The sequence below is a fragment of the Chenopodium album genome, chromosome 25, assembly GCF_948465745.1.
Source record: "Chenopodium album chromosome 25, dcCheAlbu1.1, whole genome shotgun sequence".
In the NCBI taxonomy this organism is placed as follows: Eukaryota; Viridiplantae; Streptophyta; class Magnoliopsida; order Caryophyllales; family Amaranthaceae; genus Chenopodium; species Chenopodium album.
In genome coordinates this window covers 24,111,704-24,125,205 of record NC_137858.1, presented here as the reverse complement: position 1 = coordinate 24,125,205, position 13,502 = coordinate 24,111,704, and positions in this window count along the sequence as shown.

Genomic DNA, 13,502 nt, shown 5'->3' with positions numbered 1-13,502 from the left:
TAAACATCTCGGAAATTTTTATTTCTAGGCTAAAAAAGGTCAAAAAATTCTAAAATTGAAGGCTAAATCCACGCTTTTTGAGGAATTTTGAGGTTACGGGGCCCGGTGGCGAATAGTCTTGAAACCCTAGGTGATACATCTTAGGGTCATATAATGACGTTTGGAACCATATATGACCCTTATATGTTGCCATAAATGTCCATGGTAGGCTTGCTGTCACGATATCGGTGCAAGTTTGGAACGGGTAAATTGACTGTTTAAAGGCATATTGGATGGTTCCACCCACTCATTTGGAATCCTGGAGGGTATTTGGAACCATGGTAAACATCTCGGAAATTTTTATTTCCGGGCGAAAAAAGGTCAAAATATTCCAAAATTGAAGGCTATAAACCACACTTTTTGAGGAATTTTGAGGTTACGGGGCCCGGTCGTGAAAAAAGTCTTGAGACCCTATGGGATACATCTTAGGGTCATATAATGACGTTTGAAACCTTATATCACCCTTATATGTTGCCATAAATGTCTGTGGTAGGTTTGTGGTCACGATATCGGTGCAAGTTTGGAACGGTTAAATTGACTGTTTAAAGGCATATTTGATGGTTCCACCCACTCAATTGGACTCCCGGAGGGTAATAGGAACCATGGTAAACATCTCGGCAATTTTTATTTCCGGGCGAAAAAAGGTCAAAAAATTCCAAAATTAAAGGCTATATCCACGCTGTTTGAGGAATATTGAGGTTACGGGGCCAGGTGGCGAAAAAAAGTCTTGAGACCCTAAGGGATATATCTTAGGGTCATATAATGAGTTTGGAACATTATATGACCCTTATATGTTGCAATAAATGTCCGTGGTAGGCTTGAGGTCACGATATCGGTGCAAGTTTGGAACTGGTAAATTGACTGTTTAAAGATACATTGGATGGTTCCACCCACACAATTGGAATCCCGGAGGGTATTAGAAACCATGTAAACATTTCGGCAATTTATATTTCCGGGCGAAAAAAGGTCAAAAGATTCCAAAATTAAAGGCTATATCCACGCTGTTTGAGGAATATTGAGGTTACGGGGCCAGGTGGCGAAAAAAAGTCTTGAGACCCTAAGGGATATATCTTAGGGTCATATAATGAGTTTGGAACATTATATGACCCTTATATGATGCCATAAATGTCCGTGGTAGGCTTGAGGTCACGATAACGGTCCAAGTTAAGAACGGGTAAATTGACTGTTTAAAGGCATATTGGATGGTTCCACCCACTCAATTGGACTCCCGGAGGGTATTAGGAACCATGGTAAACATCTCGGCAATTTTTATTTCCGGGCGAAAAATGGTCAAAAAATTCCAAAATTGAAGGCTATAATCCACGCTTTTTGAGGAATTTTGAGGTTACGGGGCCCGGTGGCGAAAAGTCTTGATACCCTAGGGGATACATATTAGGGTCATATAATGACGTTTGGAACCATATATGACCCTTATATGTTGCCATAAATGTCTGTGGCAGGCTTGAGGTTACGATATCGGTGCAAGTTTGGAACAGGTAAATTGACTGTTTAAAGGCATATTGGATGGTTCCACCCACTCAATTGGACTCCCGGAGGGTATTAGGAACCATGGCAAACATCTCAACAATTTTTATTTCCGGGCGAATAAAGGTAAAAAAATTCCAAAATTGAAGGCTATAATCCACCGTTTTTTTAGGAATTTTAAGGTTACGGGGCCCGGTGGCGAAAAGTCTTGAGACCCTAGGGGATACATCTAAGGGTCATATAATGATATTTGGAACCATATATGACCCTTATATGTTGCCATAAATGTCCTTGGTAGGCTTGAGGTCACGATATCGGTGCATGTTTGGAACGAGTAAATTGACTGTTTAAAGGGATAATGGATGGTTCCACCCACTCAATTGGACTCCCAGAGGGTATTAGAAACCATGGCAAAAAGTCTTGAAACCCTAGGGGATACATCTGAGGGTCATATAATGACGTTTGGAACCATATATGACCCTTGTATGTTTCCATAAATGTCCGTGGTAGGTTTGAGGTCACAATATCGATGCAAGTTTGAAACGGGTAAATTGACTATTTAAATGCATATTGGATGGTTCCACCCACTCAATTGGACTCCCGGAGGGTATTAGGAACCATGGTAAACATCTCGTCAATTTTTATTTCCGGGCGACAAGAGGCCAAAAAATTCTAAAATTGAAGGCTATAATCCATGCTTTTTGAAGAATTTTAAGGTTACGGGGCCCGGTGGGGAAAAGTCTTGAGACCCTAGGGGATACATCTTAGGGTCATACAATGACGTTTGGAACCATATATGACCCTTATTTGTTGCCATAAATGTCCGTGGTAGGCTTGAGGTCACGATATCGGTGCAAGTTTGGAACGGGTAAATTGACTGTTTAAAGGCATATTGGATGGTTCCACCCACTCAATTGGACTCCTGGAGGGTATTAAGAACCGTGGTAAACATCTCGGCAATTTTATTTTCCATGCGAAAAAAGGTCAAAAAATTCCAAAATTAAAGGCTATAATCCACGCTTTTTGAAGAATTTTGAGGTTACGGGGCCCGGTGGCGAAAAGTCTTGAACCCTAGGGGATACATCTTAGGGTCATATAATGACGTTTTGAACCATATATGACCCTCACATGTTGCCATAAATGTCCGCGGTAGGCTTGAGGTCACGATATCGGTGCAAGTTTGGAAGGGATAAATTGACTGTTTAAAGGCATATTGGATGGTTCCACCCACTCAATTAGACTCCAAGACGGTATTAGGAACCATGGTAAACATCTTGGCAAGTTTTATTTCCGGGAGAAAAAAGGTCAAAAAATTCCAAATTTGAAAACTATAATCCACGTTTTTTGAGGAATTTTAAGGTTACGGGGCCCGGTGGCGAAAAGTCTTGAGACCCTAGGGGATACATCTTAGGGTCATACAATGACGTTTGGAACCATATATGACCCTTATTTGTTGCCATAAATGTCCGTGGTAGGCTTGAGGTCACGATATCGGTGCAAGTTTGGAACGGGTAAATTGACTGTTTAAAGGCATATTGGATGGTTCCACCCACTCAATTGGACTCCTGGAGGGTATTAAGAACCGTGGTAAACATCTCGGCAATTTTAATTTCCATGCGAAAAAAAGTCAAAAAATTCAAAAATTAAAGGCTATAATCCACGCTTTTTGAAGAATTTTGAGGTTACGGGGCCCGGTGGCGAAAAGTCTTGAATCCTAGGGGATACATCTGAGGGTCATATAATGACGTTTGGAACCATATATGACCCTTATATGTTGCCATAAATGTCCGTGGTAGGCTTGAGGTCACGATATCGGTGCAAGTTTGAAACGGGTAAATTGACTGTTTAAAGGCATATTGGATGGTTCCACCCACTCAATTGGACCCCCGGAGGGTATTAGGAACCATGGTAATCATATCGGCAATTTTTTTTCCGGGCGAAAAAAGGTCAAAAAATTCCAAAATTGAAGGCTATAATCCACGTTTTTTGAGGAATTTTGAGGTTACGGTGCCCGGTAGCGAAAATTCTTGAGACCTTAGGGGATACATATTAGGGTCATATAATGACGTTTGGAACCATATATGACCCTTATATGTTGCCATAAATGTCCTTGGTAGGCTTGCGGTCACGATAGCAGTGCAAGTTTGGAATGGGTAAACTGACTGTTTAAAGCCATATTGGATGGTTCCACCCATTCAATTGAACTCCCGGAGGGTATTAGGAACCATGGTAAATATCTCGGCAATTTTTATTTCCGGGCGAAAAAAGGTCAAAAAATTCCAAAATTGAAGGCTATAATCCACCCTTTTTAAAGAATTTTAAGGTTACGGGGCCCGGTGGCAAAAAGTCTTGAGACCCTAGTGGATACATCTTAGGGTCATATAATTACGTTTGGAACCATATATGACCCTTAAATGTTGCCATAAATGTCTGTGGTAGGCTTAAGGGCACGATATTGGTGCAGGTTTGGAACGGGTAAATTGACTGTTTATAGGCATATTGGATGGTTCCACCCACTCAATTGGACTCCCGGAGGATATTTGGAGCCATGGTAAAAAAGGTCAAAAAATTCCAAAATTGAAGGCTATAATCCACGCTTTTTGAGGTATTTTGAGGTAACAGGGCCCGGTGGCGAAAGTCTTGAGACCCTAGGGAATACATCTTAGGGTCATATAATGATGTTTGGAATCATATATGACCCTTATATGTTGCCATAAATGTCCGTGGTAGGCTTGAGGTAACGATATCGGTGTAAGTTTGGAACGGGTAAATTGATTGTTTAAAGGCATATTTGATGGTTCCACCCACTCAATTGGATTCCCGGAGGGTATTAGGAACCATGGTAAAAATCTAGGCAATTTTTATTTCCGGGCGAAAAAAGGTCAAAAAATTCCGAAATTGAAGGCTATAATTCACACTTTTTGAGGAATTTTGAGGTTACGGGGTCCGGTGGCGAAAAGTCTTGAGACCCTAGGGGATACATCTTAGGGTCATATAATGATGTTTGGTACCATATATGACCTTTATATGTTGCTATAAATGTCCGTGGTAGGCTTGAGGTCACGATATCGGTGCAAGTTTGGAACGGGTAAATTGACTGTTTAAAGGAATATTGGATGGTTCCTCCCTCTCAATTGGACTCCCGGAGGGTATTAGGAACCATGGTAAACATCTCGGAAATTTTTATTTCCAGGCGAAAAAAGGTCAAAAAATTCCAAAATTGAAGGCTATAATCCACGCTTTTTGAGGAATTTTGAGGTTACGGGGCCCGGTGGGGAAAAGTCTTGAGACCCTAGGGGATACATCTTAGGGTCATATATGACCCTTATATGTTGCCATAAATGTCCGTGGTAGGCTTGAGGTCACGATATCGGTGCAAGTTTGGAACAGGTAAATTGACTGTTTAAAGGCATATTGGATGGTTCCACCCAATCAATTGGACTCCCGGAGGGTATTAATAACCGTGGTAAACATCTTGGCAATTTTAATTTCCAAGCGAAAAAGGTCAAAAAATTCCAAAATTAAAGGCTATAATCCACGCTTTTTGAAGAATTTTGAGGTTACGGGGCCCGGTGGCAAAAAGTCTTGAGACCCTAGGGGATACATCTGAGGGTCATATAATGACGTTTGGAACCATATATGACCCTTGTATGTTGCCATAAATGTCCGTGGTAGGTTTGAGGTCACGATATCGATGCAAGTTTGAAACGGGTAAATTGACTGTTTAAAGGCATATTGGATGGTTCCACCCACTCAATTGGACTCCCGGAGGATATAAGGAACCATGGTAAACATCTCGGCAATTTTTAGTTCACGGCGAAAAAATTCCAAAATTGAACGCTATAATCCACGCTTTTTGAGGACTTTTGAGGTTATGGAGCCCGGTGCTAAAAAGTCTTGAGACCCTAGGGGATACATCTTAAGGTCATATAATGACTTTGGAACCATATACGACCCTTATATGTTGCCACAAATGTCCGTGGTAGGCTTCAGGTCACGATATCGGTGCAAGTTTGGAATGGGTAAATTGACTGTTTAAAGGCATATTGGATGGTTCCACCCACTCAATTAGACTCCCGGAGTGTATTAGGAACCATGGTAAACGGCTCGGCAATTTTTATTTCCTGGCGAAAAAAGGTCAAAAAATTCCAAAATTGAAGGCTATAATCCACGCTTTTTGGGGAATTTTGAGGTTAAGGGGCCTGGTGGCGAAAAGTCTTGAGACCCTAGGGGATACATCTTAGGGTCATACAATGACGTTTGGAACCATATATGATCCTTATATGTTGCCATAAATGCCGTGGTGGGCTTGAGGTCACGATATCGGTGCAAGTTTGGAACGGGTAAATTTGATTGTTTGAAGGCATATTTGATGGTTCCACCCACTCAATTGGACTCCCGGTGGGTATTATGAACCGTATTAAACATCTCGGCAATTTTTATTTCCAGGCGAAAAAAGGTCAAAAAATTCAAAAATTAAAGGCTATAATCCACGGTTTTTGAAGAATTTTGAGGTTACGGGGCCCGGCGGCACAAAGTCTTGGGACCCTAGGGGATACATCTTAGGGTCATATAATGACGTTTGGAACCATATATGACCCTTATATGTTGCCATAAATGTCTGTGGTAGACTAGAGGTCACGATATCGGTGCAAGTTTGGAACGGGTTAATTGACTATTTAAACGCATATTGGATGGTTCCACCCACTCAATTAGACTCCCGAAGGGTATTAGGAACCATGGTAAAAATCTCGGTAATTTTTATTTCCGGGCGAATAAAGGTCAAAAAATTCCAAAATTTAAGGCTATAATCCACGCTTTTTAAGAAATATTGATGTTACGGGGCCTGGTGGCGAAAAGTCTAGAGACCCTCGGGGATACATATTAGGGTCATATAATGACATTTGGAACTATATATGACCCTTATATGTTGCCATAAATGTCCGTGGTAGGCTTGAGGTCACGATGTCGATGCAAGTTTGGAACGAGTAAATTGACTGTTTAAAGGCATATTTGATGGTTCCACCCACTCAATTGGACTCCCGGAGGGTATTAGGAACCATGGTAAACATCTCAGCAATTTTTATTTCCTGGCGAAAAAGGTCAAAAAATTCCAAAATTAAAGGCTATAATCCACTGTTTTTGAGGAATTTTGAGGTCACGGGGTCCGGTGGCGAAAAGTCTTGAGACCCTAGGGGATAAATCTTAGGGTCATATAATTACGTTTGGAACCATATATGACCCTTATATGTTGCCATAAATGTCCGTGGTAGGCTTGAGGTCACGATATCTGTGCAAGTTTTGAACGGGTAATTTGACTGCTTAAAGGCTTATTGGATGGTTCCGCCCACTCAATTAGACTCCCGGAGGGTATTAGGAACCATGGTAAACATCTGGACAATTTTTATTTCCGGGCGAAAAAAGGTCAAAAAATTCAAAAATTGAAGCCTATAATCCACGCTTTTTGAGGAATTTTGAGGTTACGGGGCCAGGTGGGGAAAAGTCTTGAGACCCTAGGGGATACATCATAGGATCATATAATGACGTTTGGAATCATATATGACCCTTCTATGTTGCCATAAATGTCCGTGGTAGGCTTGAGGTCACGATATCGGTGCAAGTTTGGAATGGGTAAATTGACTGTTTAAAGGCATATTGGATGGTTTCACCTACTCAATTGGACTCTCGGAGGGTATTAAGAACAATGGTAAACATCTCGGCATTTTTTATTTCGAGGCGAATAAAGGTAAAAAATTTCCAAAATTGAAGGCTATATATCCACGCTTTTTGAGGAATTTTGAGGTTACGGGGCCCGGTGCCGAAAAGTCTTGAGACCCTAGGGTATACATCTTAGGGTCATATAATGGCGTTTGGAACCATATATGACCCTTATATGTTGCCATAAATGTCCGTGGTAGGCTTGAGGTCACGATATCGGTGCAAGTTTGGAACGGGTAAAATTGACTGTTTAAAGGCTTATTGGATGGTTCCACCCACTCAATTGGACTTCCGGAGGGTATTAGGAACCATGGTAAACATCTCGGCATTTTTCATTTCCGGGCGAAAAAAGGTCAAAAAATTACAAAATTGAAGGCTCTAATCCACGCTTTTTGAGGAATTTTGAGGTTACGGGGCCTGGTGGGGAAAAGTCTTGAGTCCCTAGGGGATACATCTTAGGGTCATATAATGACGTTTGGAACCATATATGACCCTTATATGTCGCCATAAATGTCCATGGTAGGCTTGAGGTCACGATATCGGTGCAAGTTTGGAATGGGTAAATTGACTGTTTAAAGGCATATTGGATGGTTCCACCCACTCATTTGGACTCCTGGAGGGTATTAGGAACCATGGTAAACAACTCGGCAATTTTTATTTCCGGGCGAACAAAGGTCAAAACATTCCAAAAATGAAGGCTATATAATCCACGCTTTTTGAGGAATTTAGAGGTTATGGGGCCCGGTGGAGAAAAGTCTTGAGGCCCTAGGGGATACATCTTAGGGTCATATAATGACGTTTGGAACCATATATGTGTAGGAATTTATAGGTACTACGCAGCGGAAATAACATATATGAATCATATTCAATAAAGTACCTAATCCAAGGATCGCATGCATAACACACAAGACACATAATCATACTTTTGAAGCGTGAATTCCACGAAGCTATTCGACAGGTAAATCAGGGAGAGAATAGAGCCCCAAGTGTTGCTCCTCTACTTAGTCCACGAGATTCGAACGAGCCGTCCACCAATACTAGATTGGTCGAGTGATTGAGGAAAACCGCGATCACCACCTTTTCGGACAACCGACCACCGCACGAACCACCACCACCACGAGACACCACCGGCGCCGGGAGGAGGAGAGTGACGTGAGAGAGGGGAGTATGAGAGGGGGTTGGTTTCGTGTTTGCTAATTAGAGTTTGATCTAAAATGATCAGTTAAAATCTTACATGCAAACCTAGGCACCTAGTCTATTTATAATCCTATTATAATTAAACTAGGGTACGAAGCCCAATAGCCTCTTAAAGCCCCATATGGCCGACCACCTAGAATGATGAGGCCCATGATGGGCCTCGTCCTCTAGTGCTCGATCTAGCCCCTTTGTGCGACCTTATAGGATCTGTCCAATTGGGCTTTGGCCTATTTTACTAGTCCAAATATCGTAAGTACCTCTAGATATGGCAAAACGACGACCCAAATGTCCGGACTTAATTATCTCCATAATTTGATCCAATTATATATCTAGTAATTGCACACGACGAAGACACAACTCCTTCAATCTCCCACTTGTCTGAGACAGGGGTGCAATATTCAAATTCCTCAAGTCAATGTACATGTCGATTTGATAATATGAATGCATCACATGTCGAGATTATATTAATCTACAAATTGTTTCTTGAAATCTAAGTTAGAATTACAAAACCAAATGATTACTGAGTAATGCATTTGAACAAGGCCACGTATTTTCTGAATTCTCCCTCTTCAAGCGGCCATGACACATTTCCTAATTTAACAGGTAGACTTTATCCAATCTTGTGGCAATAAGCCTCCCACTCAACTTCTGAAATGACCGGGAAATACCCTTTATAATCTCCAGTTACGGGCAGACGTTTGAGTGTACCACAGCCATAACATCCTTTGAATGAAATCAATGTTCCACTCATGTCAAAGGAATCCACTAATATATACGGAAGCTCTATACTTGAACTTCCAAGTAGGTCAATAGTTCGATCATGCATCATTCATGCATATCCAAGTGATTAACCGAGCATCACTATGCCCCTATAGCCCATGAAACTGCGCTATCCAATCAATCTTACATGCTAGTTCATTCATTGAAATCATTTATGTCCATTTTAATGATCTTGAACTAGGAACTTAAATAATGTATGAATTTTGTTCACCTGTGGGGTTTCATTCAAATGGTCATCAACCTAGTGATCCCATCAATTCATAATTATTTTGGACATTTTATTTAATTTCAAACCATAATTAAATAAGAGAAATAATAATTTCTGTTTTAAACATAATTCTGCAAATTGATGTATTTTCTTATGTAATATGTTTTCTCAAACATACACAACTTAAATTTACATAATTTGCTTCAATCCAAGACTTTAATATGACTTTCATACCTTTGTCTATGGAAGGGGTTTAGTGATTTCTCACTCATAATAAAACTTTGCAGAACGTGACCTTCCGCTGGTCAATGATCTCATAACTGAGGCGATATCTCATATCCATTTGTTTGGATTTGTGATGTGACCCTAGCTCCTTTGTTCTTGGGAAAAGGTGACCCTTTAATCGTATGACATTTTAATCCGAACTTCCTCTAAAACTATCCGACTATAGCTTAATACACATATTCTGACATTGAGCATGCAATAGTGCTCTGCTTTGAACTCTTCAAGCTCACTGTACTTCTCCATACTAACAAAATTGTGCATCTAGATCAAAATCTAGAGTCATCTTGCCTGTTTGGAAAAAACTTGCATTCGTAAAAACTTTTGACAACTTGTTTATATTTAACACCATAAACTAGAAATATTCCTTTAGCGCTTCTCAAGTACTCAAGGATTTGTTCTTGGTAACTTTCCGTATGCTTATTCTGTATTTGCTTGAAACTTGCTACACATGCACAAGTCATATGTAACAACTTGTTTTGTACATTTCATGGCACATGTAATGGACCTTTTGCAGAAGCATAAGTTACATTATCTTTACAACTCAACTCTACTAGCTTTTAAAGCACTGAGTTTTACTGAGTGTAAAACCATGAGACATGGGAAGCGATCCTTTCTTAGAGTCTTGCATCTTGAACTTGTCAAGAACCTTATCAACATAAGTCTCTTAATTAGGTACAGTCATCTTTCAAGATTCACTTTGTGGATTTTGATTCCCAATATGTACTTAACATCTCCTAAGTCTCCCATATAGAAACAATCTTTCTAACCATTGCTTGACTCATTCAAGCATTGATATATCATTTCATATGAAATGTATGTCAACTACATACTAGACTAAGAAGACCAATTGCTCCCACTAAACTTCTTGTCTCTACAAGGTTCCTTTTCATTCTTCCAAGGTAATCAAACTGTTTGATTTCCTAATGAATGTTCAAACTCCCTAATGCTTACTTCAATCCATAAATGAATTTCTGAAGTTTGCAAAACTTTTTCGGAATTTATGGATTTCAAAATCTTAGGTTGTATCATATACATTGTCATCCATCAATAACATTTCATGAAGGTGATTTTGATTTCCATAACTAGAAATAATCCGAATAGGCTTACATAACTAATAGGTTTGACCCCATTTGTAAGACTGTCATGGACTAGCACATCTTTACAGACATGGAGTCCATTCTGGATTTCTTGGCTTTAAACCACTTCCTGAGTTGACAGTTGTCCAAAGCTTGCTTATAGATATGGATTCCAACCATTCTAATAGGAAAATTTTAGAATCCACCTTTTACCAGAATTTCAACAAACAGTTTGTTTCGATCCTAAGTAACCTACGATAGGTATGAGCGACAATAGAATTATTCTCTTCAACTCCTTGAAGCCTTTCATTCTAGTAGGACGATAGAAGTCTCGTTACTTGAATTAGCTTGATTCGACACATGTTTTATCAAATTAGCTGATTTCATGCGCCTTCGTCTCTAATGTATTTTTATCCACATCCTTTTGTTGCTCGTCTCGAATCTCATCGAGATCTAATTTTACTCCCACTTGGCTTTGTAGGAAGACATTTCTTTCTATAAAGACACTATCGCGAGCAACAAACATTTTGTTTCTACGCGATTGTAGGAATAATACATCTGATTTAGGGTCTATTATGTCATCTTTGTAAACATTTTACATGGATTTCATACTCCCTCAATCCTGTTTAGAAAAGATTACTTTGGAACATTTCCAGTCTATAACATTTATGGCATCTTTTCTACTGCTTTGGTTAAGTTTCTGTTTAGTATATTCGCAATTGATGTTGTTCTAATGCATATCCTCAAAACGATATTTGTAAATCATTAAATCTTGGATCGAACCATGGCAAGCAAAGTTTGATTCCTGCTTTATACATACATTTTAATTGTAATGTTCCTGGATTGTGAACAAATTCAACAATTCTTTTAGATGATAATTTGTTTTTGAGTTAAATATTTATTACAGCAATCATATTGTGATGGTAAATTGTTTATCTCAAACTTGATTTTACATTTCATTTTGGAATTTTGAACATTTCAATGATTCCAACTTTTATTTCATTAAGTAATTATCGACATATTTACTTAAATCGTTAATAAAATCAATGAAAAGGTTAAATCCCTTTGCTAAATCTTGAATTTATGGTACACTCACATCATATGTTTGTGTTCCAAAAGGTCATTTTTAGCTCTTTTACCCTTTCAACTAAAAGGTAACTTGGTCATTATACCTTATCAAGCATGACTACTAATTCTTAAGTGATTCATAATCATATAAGAGTAAGAGTCCATCCATAACTTTGGATGTGCAAATGGTTTATGTGACCTAACTTTACTTTGTTATAAGTAACTTTGGTTTGAATCATCTAAATTTACTTTTGTGATCTACTTATATCAATGTCATAAATTAACTCATATCTAGAAAAATGAAAACAATTTATTACCTTGGTCATGGATCAACATTTGTCCAAGCCAAGTAAAACCAAATCAGTATTCAAAACAAGAAGCTGAAATATTGTCTCATCAAAAAACTGGAAATAGTTCTAAATGTCATGATAAACTAATCAGAAAATAAAACTATGAATCTATCTCTGGCCACTCAAAACTTCTAGTGCACCTTCAAGCTCCATCTCCATGCTAGCTTCACTTGTTTGTAGTTCCTGCATAACATCACAATGTTAAGCACTGCAACTTGGTATCACATACCTTAGTGAAAGTTAAAAAATGTTCATATAGTATTAGGTAATTCTTACCTTATTACTTATCGTAGTGGGAACATCCTTGTTCAAGCACTGGCTTATTCTTCTTTCAGGTACTCCTCTGCATGATTCTTGAGTAAATCAAATAATTTGACTGCAGAATCTTCATCATCTTGACAAAGTTTCTCGAGGTCAAAACCATCATGTAGAGAATGCAGAATTATGTCATGAACATGTTGATCTTTATATGGTCTCCCTAACATACTCATGCGGTCAAATAGATCAACCATCGTATCCACATGAATCTGTACTGACTGGCCTGGCAAGAGTTTTCTTGAAATTATCTCACCATTGAGCCTGTAGGTTTCAAACCTAATACTTCCAGTCCAGGAGTCGTCATTCTTGGGAACCATATTAATGATTTCCATGACGTTTCCATCCATTTCTCCATTAACATGGGAATTCAGAATTCCATAGCAAACATTACGTAAGCACTTGAATAAGAGATAAGGTTCATAGTCCATGAATCTTCTAGCCCAATCCTCTGGGATAGAGGACAACATCACATGCGCGACTCTCTTAGAATCTGAAACATTTCTCAAATGCTTCTCAGGAGTCATGCTTGGACTAGATCTACCCTCGATTGGTAAATCTAAATGAGAATCAAGATTTTCGTTCCTTAGAACACTTCTAAGTTCGCTTTCCCAATGGTTGACGTTAAGAAAATTAAGCCTTGTTGTCATCGTTGGTGGTAAAGAATTATAGTCATCATTGTTACGGCTACCCATCTATGTCAAAATAAAGCAAAGTTTAATAAATATGTTTAACAAATTAAAGTACCACAAAACACATTCATTTGGTAACTTTAAAACACTTTATTCAATAATTAAATTATCCCAATTGAATTTTAAGTGATCCCAAGACCCTTTATTCGTGCAATAATTGACCGGACTTTGGCCCTGCCATCAACCATTTCATTTTCAAGGTGAGTAAACTCTTTACTGATTACAACTCTTTTAACTCTTGGTTGAATAATTAACCATCACATGTTTAATTATTACCCTTAGCTTCAAG